At 34.4% G+C, this 12,480-nt stretch overlaps 1 protein-coding gene across 1 annotated transcript in view; it reads left to right on the forward strand.

Moving 5' to 3' along the window:
- Positions 1-12,480, forward strand: part of LOC132372700 (serine/threonine-protein kinase MRCK alpha-like) — a 125,764-nt gene that overhangs the window by 26,245 nt on the left and 87,039 nt on the right. The gene's annotated exons all lie outside the window — the stretch shown is intronic.

Genomic DNA, 12,480 nt, shown 5'->3' on the forward strand with positions numbered 1-12,480 from the left:
GAATTTGTTGCCAGTAAACCTGCCATGCAAGAAATGTTAAAAGAAGTTCTCCAGAGAGAAGGAAAATGATACAGGTCAGAAACTCAGATCTACATAAAGAAAGAAAGAGCATCAGAGAAGGAATACATGAAGGTAAAATAAATAAAAGCTTTTATTTTTCTTATTCTTAATCTAATAGATGAAATGTTCAAAATAATAGCAACAATGTATTCAATTATACTTATATATATGCTTATGTCTGATTACATGTATATATAAATATGCTTATGTATGCTTATGTATAACTGAAATGAATGACAGCAATTATACAAGGGATAGGAGGCAGGAATTAGGATTATTTCATTTTATGGTACTTGCACTATTCATGAAGTGGCAGAGTTTTATTTGAAACTGGACTTGGATTGGTTATAAATGGGTATTGCAAACTGTAGAATGGCCACTTAAAAAAGGAGTTCAACTGATATGCTCAGAATGGGGAGAAAATTGGATCATATAAAATGCTTAATTAAAACCACAAAAGACAGGGACTTCCCTGGCAGTTCTGTGGTTGAGATTCTGTGCTTCAAGTGCAGGGGGCATGGGTTCAATCCCTGGTCAGGGACTGAGATCCCGCATGCCGCACGGCGTGGCCAAAAACAAGGGGAAAAAAACCCCGCAAAAGACAGAAAAGGTATGGAAGACAAAAATAGATACAAAGAAAGGAGCAATAAATAGAAAGCAGTAGCAAATATAATAGATATTAATCAAAAAACATCAACAATCATTTAGGATGTCAATGGTCTTAAGTATACCAATTACAAAACAGATTATGTCAGGTTGGATCAAAAAACAGTATCTAACTATATGTTGTCTAAAAAGCCCACTTTAGGTGTAGAGGCACATATAGTTGTTCCTCAGTATCCATGGGGCGTTGGTTCCATGCCCTCTCCGCACCCCATGGATACCAAAATCTGCACATGCTCAATTCCCTTATATAAAATGGTGTAGTACAGTCAGCCCTCCGTATCCATGGATGCAGAATTTGTGGATACAGACGCCAAGTGTCTAGATTAAGAGTACAGGCATACCTTGTTTTATTGTGCTTTGCTGTATTGTACTTTGCAGATATTACAAATTGAAGGTTTGTGGCAACCTGCATCAAGCAAGTCTGTCAGCACCATTTTTCCAATAGCGTTTGTTCACTTCATGATTTTATGTCACATTTTGGTAATTCTCACAGTATTTCAAATTTCTTCATTATTATATTTGTTGTGGTGATCTGTGATTATTGATCTTTGATGTTACTATTGCAAGAAGATTGCAACTCGCTAAAGGCTCAGATGATGGTTAGCATTTTTAGCAATAAAGTATTTTTAAAATTAAGGTGTGTACATTTTTTTAGACATAACGCTATTGCACAGTTAATAAACTGAGTATAGTGTGAATACAACCTTTATATGCACTGGGAAATCAAAAAATTCATGTGACGCACCTTATTGCAATATTTGCCTTTTTGCAGTAGTCTGGAACTGAACCCACAATATCCCCAAGGTATGCCTGTAAGTGGATGGAGAAAGATATCCCATGATAACACTAATCAAAAGAAAGTGGAAGTAGCTATATTCATTTCAGACAGGGTGGAATTTGGAGTAAGGAAAGTTTTTGGAAATAAAGAAGGGCATTGCTGTTCACCAAGAAGATGTAGCATACTTAATGTGTATGCGTGTAACAACATAGCATCAAAATGCATGAGGCAAAAACTGACAGAAGTGCAGAGAAAAAGAGATGAATTCGCTGTCATACTTGGGAACTTCAGCACCCCTTTATCAGAAATGGACAGATCCAGCAGGCAAAAAAATCAGTAAGGACATAGTTGAACTCAACATCCATCATCAATCAAATGGATGTAAGGACATCTATATACTGCTTCACCCAACAACAGCAGAATACACATTCTTCTCAAGCTTACATGGAACATCCACCAAGATAGACCACATTCTGGGCCATAAAACAAACCTTAAGAAATCCTTAACAAATTTAAAAGAACAGGAATCATACATTGTCTGCTCTCAGACCACAGTGGAATTAGACTAGATGTCAGTAACAAAAAGATAGCTGGAAATTCCAAAATACTTGGAATTAAGGCACCACCCTTATAAAAAACACATGAGCCAAAGAAAATGTCTCATGAGAAACTTAAAAATATTTTGAACTAAATGAAAATGAAAACACAAATTGTCAAAATTTGTCAGATACAGTGAAAGCAGTGCTTAGAGGGAAACTTGTGGCATTGAATGCATATATTAGAAAAGAAGAAAGATCTAAGATTAATCATTTTAGCTTCCACCTTAGAATACTAGAAAGAGAAGAGCAAATGAAATCTAAAGTAAACAGAAGAAAAATAATAAAAATTAGAGCAGAAATCCATCCAATTGAAAACAGGAAACCAGTAGAGAAAGATCATTGAAACCAAAGCTTATTCTTTAAAAAGATCAATGAAATCGATAAGCCTCTATCCAGGCTAATGAAGAAAAAAAGGGGTCCCTTTATCTATTTTTGAAAGAAATCATATTCACAAGTTTTCTAGTATGAAACTGTTCTTACATTCTGGTAATCAGTTGCTCGTATAAATAACTGAATTTCAATACAGCAGTGGATTTCAAATGTTAACTTTTTATTAACAATTTTTACTGTTAAATGTATCAATATATTGAGATGAGTCTGGTTTTATTATTTGGTGTTTTGATCAGGTTTTGTTTCAGGCTTATCTTAATTTTATATAAAGTAGAGTAAAGCTTTCTTTTTTTCTCTGTGCTCATAGAAATAAACTCTTCCTTGAAATCTGAAAAAATTCTCTTGTAACACATCCCTTGTTACTACATAGTAGCTTCTCAGTGCTTTATTTTATTGTTGATTTGAGACAATTTGGTCACTTATATTTTTCCAGTAAAAATGTCTTTCAAACAGATTTTCAAACTTACAAGTTTGAATACCTTATATAAATTTAATAATTCCCTTGGAAACTTGAAAAGAAGGGGAATTACCTATCAATATAGTTTATATTATTTCATATATTTATAATTACCTTCACACTATAATTCTTTTAAAATTTTTCTTCTCTTTTCTGTGGTAAATATTTTTGCACAGAATATGCTTAATCTGTGTTTTGCCTGCTGTACTCTCTGCTATATCTTTAAACCTTTGATTGTAAAATAAAACACAAATACAAAGAAAAGAGAGACAGGATGCTACTAATATCAGAAATGAAAGACAGGACATCAGTATGCAACCCATGTACATGAAAAGGCTAATAAAGGAATACTATGAACAATTAATTCTTTGCCTACAAATTTGATAACCTAGATGAAATGGACCAATTCCTTCAAAGACACAGCTCCCATAACTAACCAAGGAGAAATAAATAATCTGAAATGGCTCTGTCTGTTAAAGAAATTGAATCAATAATTAATAATCTTCCAGAACAGAAAGCACCAGGCCCAGATGTATTCACTGGTGAATTCTACCAGACATTTAAGGAAGAAATCATGACAATTCTCTACAGTTGCTTTCAGAAGATAGAAATAGAGGAAATACTTCTTAACTCATTCTATGATGCAAGAATTATGCTAATACCAAAACCAGACAAAGATGTTACAAGAAAAGAATGCTACAGACCAATGTAGAAAGCCTCATAGACATAGGTGCAAAAGTCCTCAAAAAATATTAACAAATTGAATCCAACAATATAAAAAGAATTATACACCACAACCAAATGGGATTTCATCCCATGTACACAAGGCTGGTTCAGCATTTGGAAGTCAATTAATGTAATGCATCATTGATGTGATAAAAAGCACATGATTGTATCAGTAGATACAGAAAAAGCATCTGACAAACTCTAATACTCATTCATGATAAAAACTCAGTAAACTAGGAATAGAGGGGAACTTCCTCAACTTGATAAAGAATACCTATCAAAAAACCTAAAGTAACATCATACTTAATGGCGAGAATCTTGAAGCTTTTTCATTCAGATCAAGAACAAAGCAAGGATTTTTCCTCTCACTACTGCTTTTCAACCTCATGCTGTATGTCTTAGCTAATGCAACAAGACAAGAAAACAAAAAAGAAGTATACAGATTGGGAAAGATGACATAAAATTGTCTTGGTTAGCAGATGATATGATTGTCTATGTAGAGAATCAAAAAAATTAACAAAAAAACTCCTGGAACTAGTAAGGCATTTATAGCAAGGTTGCAGGTACAAGATTAATACACAAAAGTCAGTCACTTTGGTTGGTATGGTCAGTCATACCAACCATGAATAAGTGGAATTTGAAATTTAAACCTCAGTACTATTAACATTAGCACCCACAAAAATGACATATTGAAGTATAAATATACCAAAATATGCATAAGATCTGTATGGGGGAAACTATAAAACTCTGATGAAAGAAATCAAAGAAGAACTAAGTATATGGAGAGACATTCCATGTTCATGGATAGGAAGACTCCGTACTAGGTATCTTATGTCAGTTCTTCCCATCTTCAACTACAGATTTAATGCAGTACAAGTCAGAATTGCAGCAACTTCTTTTATGGGTATCAACAAACTAAGCCTAAAGTTTATATGGAGAGGCAAAGACCCGAATAGCCAACACAACAGTGAAGGAAAAAAACATAGCTGGAATACTGACTTCAAGACTTATATAAAACTGCAACAATCAAGACAGTATGGTATTGGCAAGAGACTATACAGATAAATCATCTTTGACAAAGCAAAGACAATACAATGGAGCAAAGATGTACTTTTTAACAAATAGTGTTAGAAGAACTAGACATCAATGCAAAAAAAAAAGAAAATTGAATCTAGACACAGAACTTACACCCTTCACAAAAATTAACTCAAAATGGATCACAGACCTAGATGTAAAACACAAAACTATTAACACTCCTAGACGATAACGTAGGAGAAACCTAGATAATCTTTGGTATGGTGATGACTTTTTACTTTCAGCACCAAAGGCACAATCCATGAAATAAAGAATTACTATGCTAGATCTCACTGAAATTGAAATTTTCTGGACTATGAAAGTCACGGCCAAGAATGAAAAGACGAGGCACAGACTGCAGGAAAATGCAGACATATCTGATACAAAACTGTTATCCAAATATTCAAAGAATTCTTAAAACTCAATAAGAAAACAAACAACTGCAGGGTTGCACGATCAACATATAGTAATTAGTTGTGTTCCTTATGTCAGCAATGAGCAATCCACAATGAAACTAAGAAAGCAATTATAGTTACAATAGCATCTAAAAGAATGCCTTGGAATAAAATTAACCAAGAATGTTGTGCACTGAAAATTATAAAACATTGCTGAAAGAAATTAAAGGTTACCTAAAATAAAGAAAAGATATCCCATGTTTATGAATAAGAAGACTTAGTATTGTTCAGATGTAGTTTTACCAAAAGTGATGTACAGGTTCAATTTGATCCCTATTATCAACAGCCCCTTTTGCAGAAATGGAAAATATGAGCCTCAAATTCATGTGGAATTGCCCCAAATAGCCAAAAAGCTTGAAAAAGAAGGCCAAAGTTAGAAGACCCACACTTCCCAATTTCAAAACTTATTACAAAATCACAGTAATAAAAAGAATATGACACTGGCATAAGAATATAGACCACTGGGAGAGAATTAAGAGTCCAGAAATAAACTCATGTATCTATAGCCACAATTGATTTTTGACATAGGTACACATAAGTACTAAATCTGTTCAGTATGGAAAGAATAGTTCCTTCAACTCATGTGCCAGACAGTTGGATTTCTGCATGCAAACATATGAATTTGGACCCCTACCTTACGCCATATTAAAAAATTAACTCAGAATGGATCAACAACTTACATGTAAGAGCTACAACCATAAAACTCTTAGAAGAAAACATTGGGGTAAATCTTCATGACCTTGGGTTTGGAAGTAGATTCTTAAGTCACAGAAAGCATAAGCAACAAAACAAAAAATGGATAAATTAGACTTCATCTTAATAAAAACTTATTTGTATTGCATCAAAGGACATTTTTAAGAAAATGAAAAGATAACCTAAAGAATGGAAGAAATCATTTGTAAATCAAATATCTGATAAGGGTTTGATATCCAGAATTTATAACGAACTCCTACAACTTAACAGAAAAGATAAACTGCCCAATCAAAAAATGGGCAATCACTTGCATACACATTTCTCCAAAGAAGATATATTAGTAGCCAATAAGCACATGAAAAGATGTTCAGCATCATTAATTATTAGGGAAATGAAGTTAAAACCACAAGATACCACTTCATACCTACTAAGATGGCTAAAATTAAAAACAAAAGCAAAATAAGTGCTCGCAGGAATATGAAAACAATTGGTGATTCCTCAATAAAAGTAAACGTAGAATTACCATATGACTGAGTAATTCAACTCCTAGTTATATACCCAAAAGAATTGTAAGCAGGGACTTCAAACAGACTCTTGTACACCAGTGTTCATTAAAACATTAGTAAAATGGCCAAAAAGGTATAAACCACCCAAGTGTTCATCAACAGATAAACAAAATGTGGCAAGTACATATCATGGAATATTATTCAACCATAAATGGGGTGAAGTTCTGATACATCCTGCAACATGGATGAATATTGAGAACATTATGCTAAGTGAAAGAAGCTAGACAAAAGGGGACAAATATTATATGATTCTACTTATATGAGATATCTAGAATAGGCAAATTCATTGAGATAGAAAGTGGAATAGAGATTACCAGGGGCAGGGTAGAGGGGGTAATGGGGTGTTTATTCCTTAATGGTTACAGAATTCTCTTTGAGAAGATGAAAAAGTTTTAGAAATTACAGTGTTGATGGTTGCACAACATTGTGAATGTAATACCACTGAATTGTACATTTAAAATGGTTAAAATGGCAATTTTTTGTTATATATGTTTTACCACTTTAAAACAATTAATGTAGTATACCAAAAACTACTGAATTGTTCACTTTAAATGGGTCAATAGTATGGTATGTGAATTATATCTTAGTAAAGCTGTTTTTTTGGTTAATATTTTATTTTTTAAACATTAATACAGCTATCATTTCTTGTCTGGATAAATATGTAATGTTCTGTCTGGTTTTCCTGGGCTTTTTTTCCCCCTAGTTGAAAAAAATTTGTTCTTCATATGGTAGTCAGAATAGTAGTTTTAAAGTCTTTTAGTTTTGTGCTTAAAATCCTTTCATGATACCACTTTGCTTTTCAGAAGAGGCTCAAACTTTGTAACATAGCTTTTACCTTATGAGGTCCTTGCTGTTCGAGATTTTAACTTACTATTTGGGTTTTCCTGCTCATACATCAGGTTTTCTCTAGTATCTAGACTTCTGTACATGTTGCCAGCAATATTCTACGCAGGTCTCAATTTAGATATAACTTGCTGTGGGTATCTTTCCTTCCATGGTGCTTCCTTCCACTGGGCCCTCTCCTCCCTGTTAGATATACCTCCCCTCTCCCCTATTGACTTTACTTGAGAAAGGCTGTTTTTTAAAAAAAAGTACTTTCCAATTATTGCGATCATATACCACAGGAGTTTTTTTACCCCGTTGTATTAGTTTGCTAGGGCAGTTGTTACAAATACCCACAAACTGGGTGGCTTAAAAAACAGGAATTTATTGTCTCAATTATGGCAGTAGAAATCTGAAATCAAGGTGTTTGCAGAGTTGGCTTCTGATGGTTTGCTGGCAGTGTTTAGCGTTCCTTGGTTTGTAGATGTATCACCCTGATTTCTGCTTTAATCTTCATATGATGTTCTCAATGTGTGCGTGATTCTGTGTCTAAATTTCTTCTATTTATAAGGATACAGTCATATTGGATTAGGGCCTACACTGATGACCTCATTTTAAGTTGATTACCTCTGTGAAGACCCTATTTTTATTTTCATTTTTTTCAGGCTTTTTGAAGTACAAATGACAATTTAAAATTGTATGTATTTAAGATGTAAAACCTGATATTTGGATATATGTATACATCGTGAAATGTTTACCACAATCAAGCTAATTAACGTGTCTATCACCTCAGTTACCTCCTTCCTTCTACCTTCCCCATCTCCCTCCCTACCTCTCTCCCTTCCTTCCTTCCTTCCTTTTTTTTTTGGCTAAGAATACTTAAGATCCACTCTCTTAGCAAATTTCCAGTATGCAGTACAGTATTGTTAACTGCAGTTATCCTGCTTCACATTAGATCTCTAGAATTTATTTATCCTACATATCTGAAATTTGTGCCTTTTGACCAACATTTCCCCATTTCCCCTACCCCCTCAGCCCTTCGCAACCACTGTTCTACTCTCTGCTTCTAAGAGTTTGACTTTTTTAGATTCCACACATAAGTCAGATCATGCAGTATTTAAAGCCCTAGTTCTAAGTATGGTCACATTCTGAGGTACTGGTGTTTAGTACTTCAACGTATGAATTTTGGAGGGACACAAGTCAACCCTTAACCCTTATGTTTCACTTCAGAGTGTGATATAAGCTTTTTCTCTGTTTCATTATTATGTGATTGTCACAAACATAATTTTAATGATTATAGAAGAATATCCACTTAGCCAGTTTCCTACTGTTAAATACACTTGGCCCTTCATAGCCGCAGTTTCCATGTCTGTAGATACAGAGAGCCCATTGTTTGGGGTGGTGTGGGGGAGAAAATTCCAGAAGGCAAAATGCGAACTTGCCATGCCCTGGCAACTTATACATAGCATTTGTAGGTGATTTAAAGTATTTGAGAGTACGTTATATGCAAATACTACTCCATTTTATATATGGGACTTGAGCGACTGTAGATTTTGGTAATGGAGGGTGGACAGACCTGGAACCAATCCCCCCAAGCTGACTGTATTTATTTTTCACTTTTGCAGTATAATAATTACCATGGACCCTTTTATGCACTTCTTTTAGAACAGATACCTGGAAATGAAGTGGTCAGATCATTTTTAAGGCACTTGATACATGCCACAAATTTTTGCAAGTATGAGAGGCATTTCTTGCTTTCTTAGTAGATCATTTATTAATCATATTTTCTCTTTGTGAATTATCTCTTTAAGTCATTTGCCCATTTAATTTTGTAGTCTTAATGTTTTTCTTATCAATTCTTATAAAGTCTTTGCATAGTAAAAATTGTACTGTTTATCTTCTCTGCAACTGTTTTACCAATTTATCATTTGCCCTTTAATTTTGGTCTTGTTTCTTTTTCAAATTATAGATGATTTGTTTTTATTTTCCTCAATAGTTCTTCTATTGCTTCGAAGCTTGGCTTGTCCTTCTTTTTTCAGAGTTTGCTAAATATGTAATTCTGCTTTTTCCTGGATGTTTCTATTGGGTTTAAAGATATTTAGTTCTAATCCATTTGGAGTTTGTTTTGCTAAATGGTATGATGTGAGAATCATTCTTTTCTTTAATTGCTAGCTTGTGGTTTCAATTCCATTAATTAATCACTGCTTTCCTCAGTGATTGACAGTATCTCACATATCGAATTAAATTATTTTGGGGTGGAGATCTATTACACTGATACTTTATTAAAGATTTATCGTAGGGACTTCCCTGGTGGCGCAGTGGTTAAGAATCCACCTGCCAGCGCAGGGAACACGGGTTTGATCCCTGGTCCGGGAAGATCCCACATGCCGTGGAGCAACTAAGCCTGTGCACCACAACTACTGAGCCTGCGCTCTAGAGCTCGTGAGCCATAACTACCGAGCTCACGTGCCACAACTAGTGAACCCGTGTGCCTAGAGCCTGTGCTCCACAACAAGAGAAGCCACTGCAATGAGAAGCACGTGCACCACAACAAAGAGTAACCCCTGCTCGCTGCAACTAGAGAAAGCCCGCATGCAGCAACGAAGACCCAAGGCAGCCAAAATTAAATAAATAAAAATAAATAAATTTATAAAAGAAAAAAAGTCCACCTGCCACTGCAGGGGACACGGGTTTGATCCTTGGTCTGGGAAGATCACACATGCCACGGAGCAACTAAGCCCGTGCGCCACGACTACTGAGCCCACGCGCCACAACTACTGAAGCCCACGTGCTGCAACTGCTGAGGCTGTGTGCTGCAACTGCTGAAGCCCACGCGCCTAGAGCCTGTGCTCTGCAACAAGAGAAGCCACCACAATGAGAAGCCTGAGCACTGCAATGAAGAGTAGACCCCACTCCCTGCAACTAGAGAAAGCCCGCGTGCAGCAACAAAGACCCGATGCAGACAAAAAATTTTTTTTAAAAAATTAAAAAAAAATTGATAGTACATGTTAACATCTGAAAAGAACATTACCCTCTCTCCTTCTTTACTCTTTGTGCTTTTTCAGGATTTTCTTTGGTATTTTTACCAGTTTATTTCTGCCTGTGTGCTAGAACATTTGTCTCCATCTCTCACCCAGTATTACCTCCCACATTTAAAATTTTTAAATTAAATTTACAGGGAAGATAATTTAAGAAACATTGAATATATGTACATTCAATCTTCCCTTTCAAGTACTTGGTATTTTTCTATATTGTCTTCTTTAAATCTTTTATAGAGACTTGTAGTTTTTTCATATAATTCAAACAAATTATTCACTGTTGTTATTACTTGTGTGTGTATTAGTTGCTGGTGATTTTTGTTGGATCTATTAAAAACAAATGAAAATTTTTTATTATTAACAATGAAAATTTTTACTATGATTGCTTATTCTACTGTCTAGAAGTACTGTTTGATTTATATTTATCTAATATGCAGTTGTTTTACTCAGCTTTATCAATTCCAACACTTTTCAGTGGATTTATTTGCATTTTCTGAGTGAACAGTTTATTAAGTGGAAATGATCATGATTTTCACCTATTCATGTTTTGTAACTATGTCACATGTTACTTAGAATATCTAAAATCTAATATTAAATAAGAGAGATAATGGAAGACATCCTTTTTGTTGTTATTATTCCTGGATGTATCTGGTGTTTCACTAGAAAGTATTATTTTGTCTGATAGCTTGAAAGAGGTTATTTCTTAAGAGAATTACTGAACTCTTTTTTTTTTTTGTGGGACTTGGGGTAGTATTTTGGAATTGGTATTAGATTTTATCAAATACTTTTGGGCAGGGGTACTTACAGAGATTATCACATGGAGTTAATTTAATTTTTGCACAGTTATTAATGTTTGCTAATATTAAATTACCTTCAATACCTGTAATAAAACTTATTGTTTTGCAGTAGATTGTTCTTTTTTACCTATGGTTTAATTTTGTTTCTCAGCGTTTTATTTGGCTTTTTTACGTTCTTCTCAATTAGTGACATGAGTCTATAACTTTTTTTGGTGGTATCTTTGTGAGGTTTTGATTTCAAGGTAATTTTTGCTTGAAACTTCTAGTACATCTACTGCTATCCCAACAGACAAACTATACTAAAGTGAATAGCAAACTAAAAGTGTGCTTTAGGTGATTAGAAAAATGAAGAGTAGTATGGTAAGTGGTTAGTGCTGCAGATGTTGATTTAGGCACCATTTTCATGGAGTTGCATAAGAGCAACAACATGACTTGACATGGCTCTTCCCAGTTTCCGCCGAGCTTTGCATGTCAGGCTGACTCAGAAACCACTGGAAAATCTGGGTCCTGCTTATGGTAGGCACTTCATAAGCAGTTTTGAGTAAATGGTTAACATTACAGTGACTATCCCAGAAACATTTCTCAGGCCCACGTTGATGCCTATTTTTTATTTTTTTTTAAATTATAGACCTCAACTGTGAAAAGCTAGCATAGTTTTCTTTGGACTTTAAATCAAGGACTGTTACCAGTTTTCCTGCCCTTAATACTGACTTCAAAAAAGGATACAGTGTCCTCCAGATCTTGATTCCTTGTTGTCACTAAACATAAGCTTATAGGTTCTTTGAGTTTTAAAAGTTTTATTGTGGATCACCTGGGAAAATAGCATGTAACAAAGTAATAGAAAAGTTACTCAGGAAATCTTATAGTCATAACCTCTGTATGCTTCTGTTTACCTGAGCTGCTACCTGGAAGAACCTTTGGACATTACATTTTCCTTTCTCACTGATACCAAGAGTATATTTCAACCTCATTTCTAAAAAGATGTCTTTCAACCAAATTTCCCCTCTTAAAGCCCTACCTAAATGTGAAGAGATGTATCATTTTTTTCTAGAATAGATACAAAGATGTTAGATTAGACCTTTGTCATTTCTCCCCGGACCACTGCAGAAGCCTTCTTTCTCCCTTTTCTTTTTGTGCATTCTAGCTAGCTCTACCACTCCTCCCCCAAGTTAATCTTTTAAAGATACAAATGTATTTATAACCTTTTATTAGTTCCACATCAGAAATAGGATGCAGTTAGATTTTTCCTTCACTCCATACACCAACAATATTATATATAAATTAGATATTTAAATGTAAAACAAATAATTATATAAGTACCAGCAGAAAATACAGATAAATATTTAATCTTGGTGTGAA

Source organism: Balaenoptera ricei, chromosome 1, assembly GCF_028023285.1.
Source record: "Balaenoptera ricei isolate mBalRic1 chromosome 1, mBalRic1.hap2, whole genome shotgun sequence".
Lineage (NCBI taxonomy): Eukaryota > Metazoa > Chordata > Mammalia > Artiodactyla > Balaenopteridae > Balaenoptera > Balaenoptera ricei.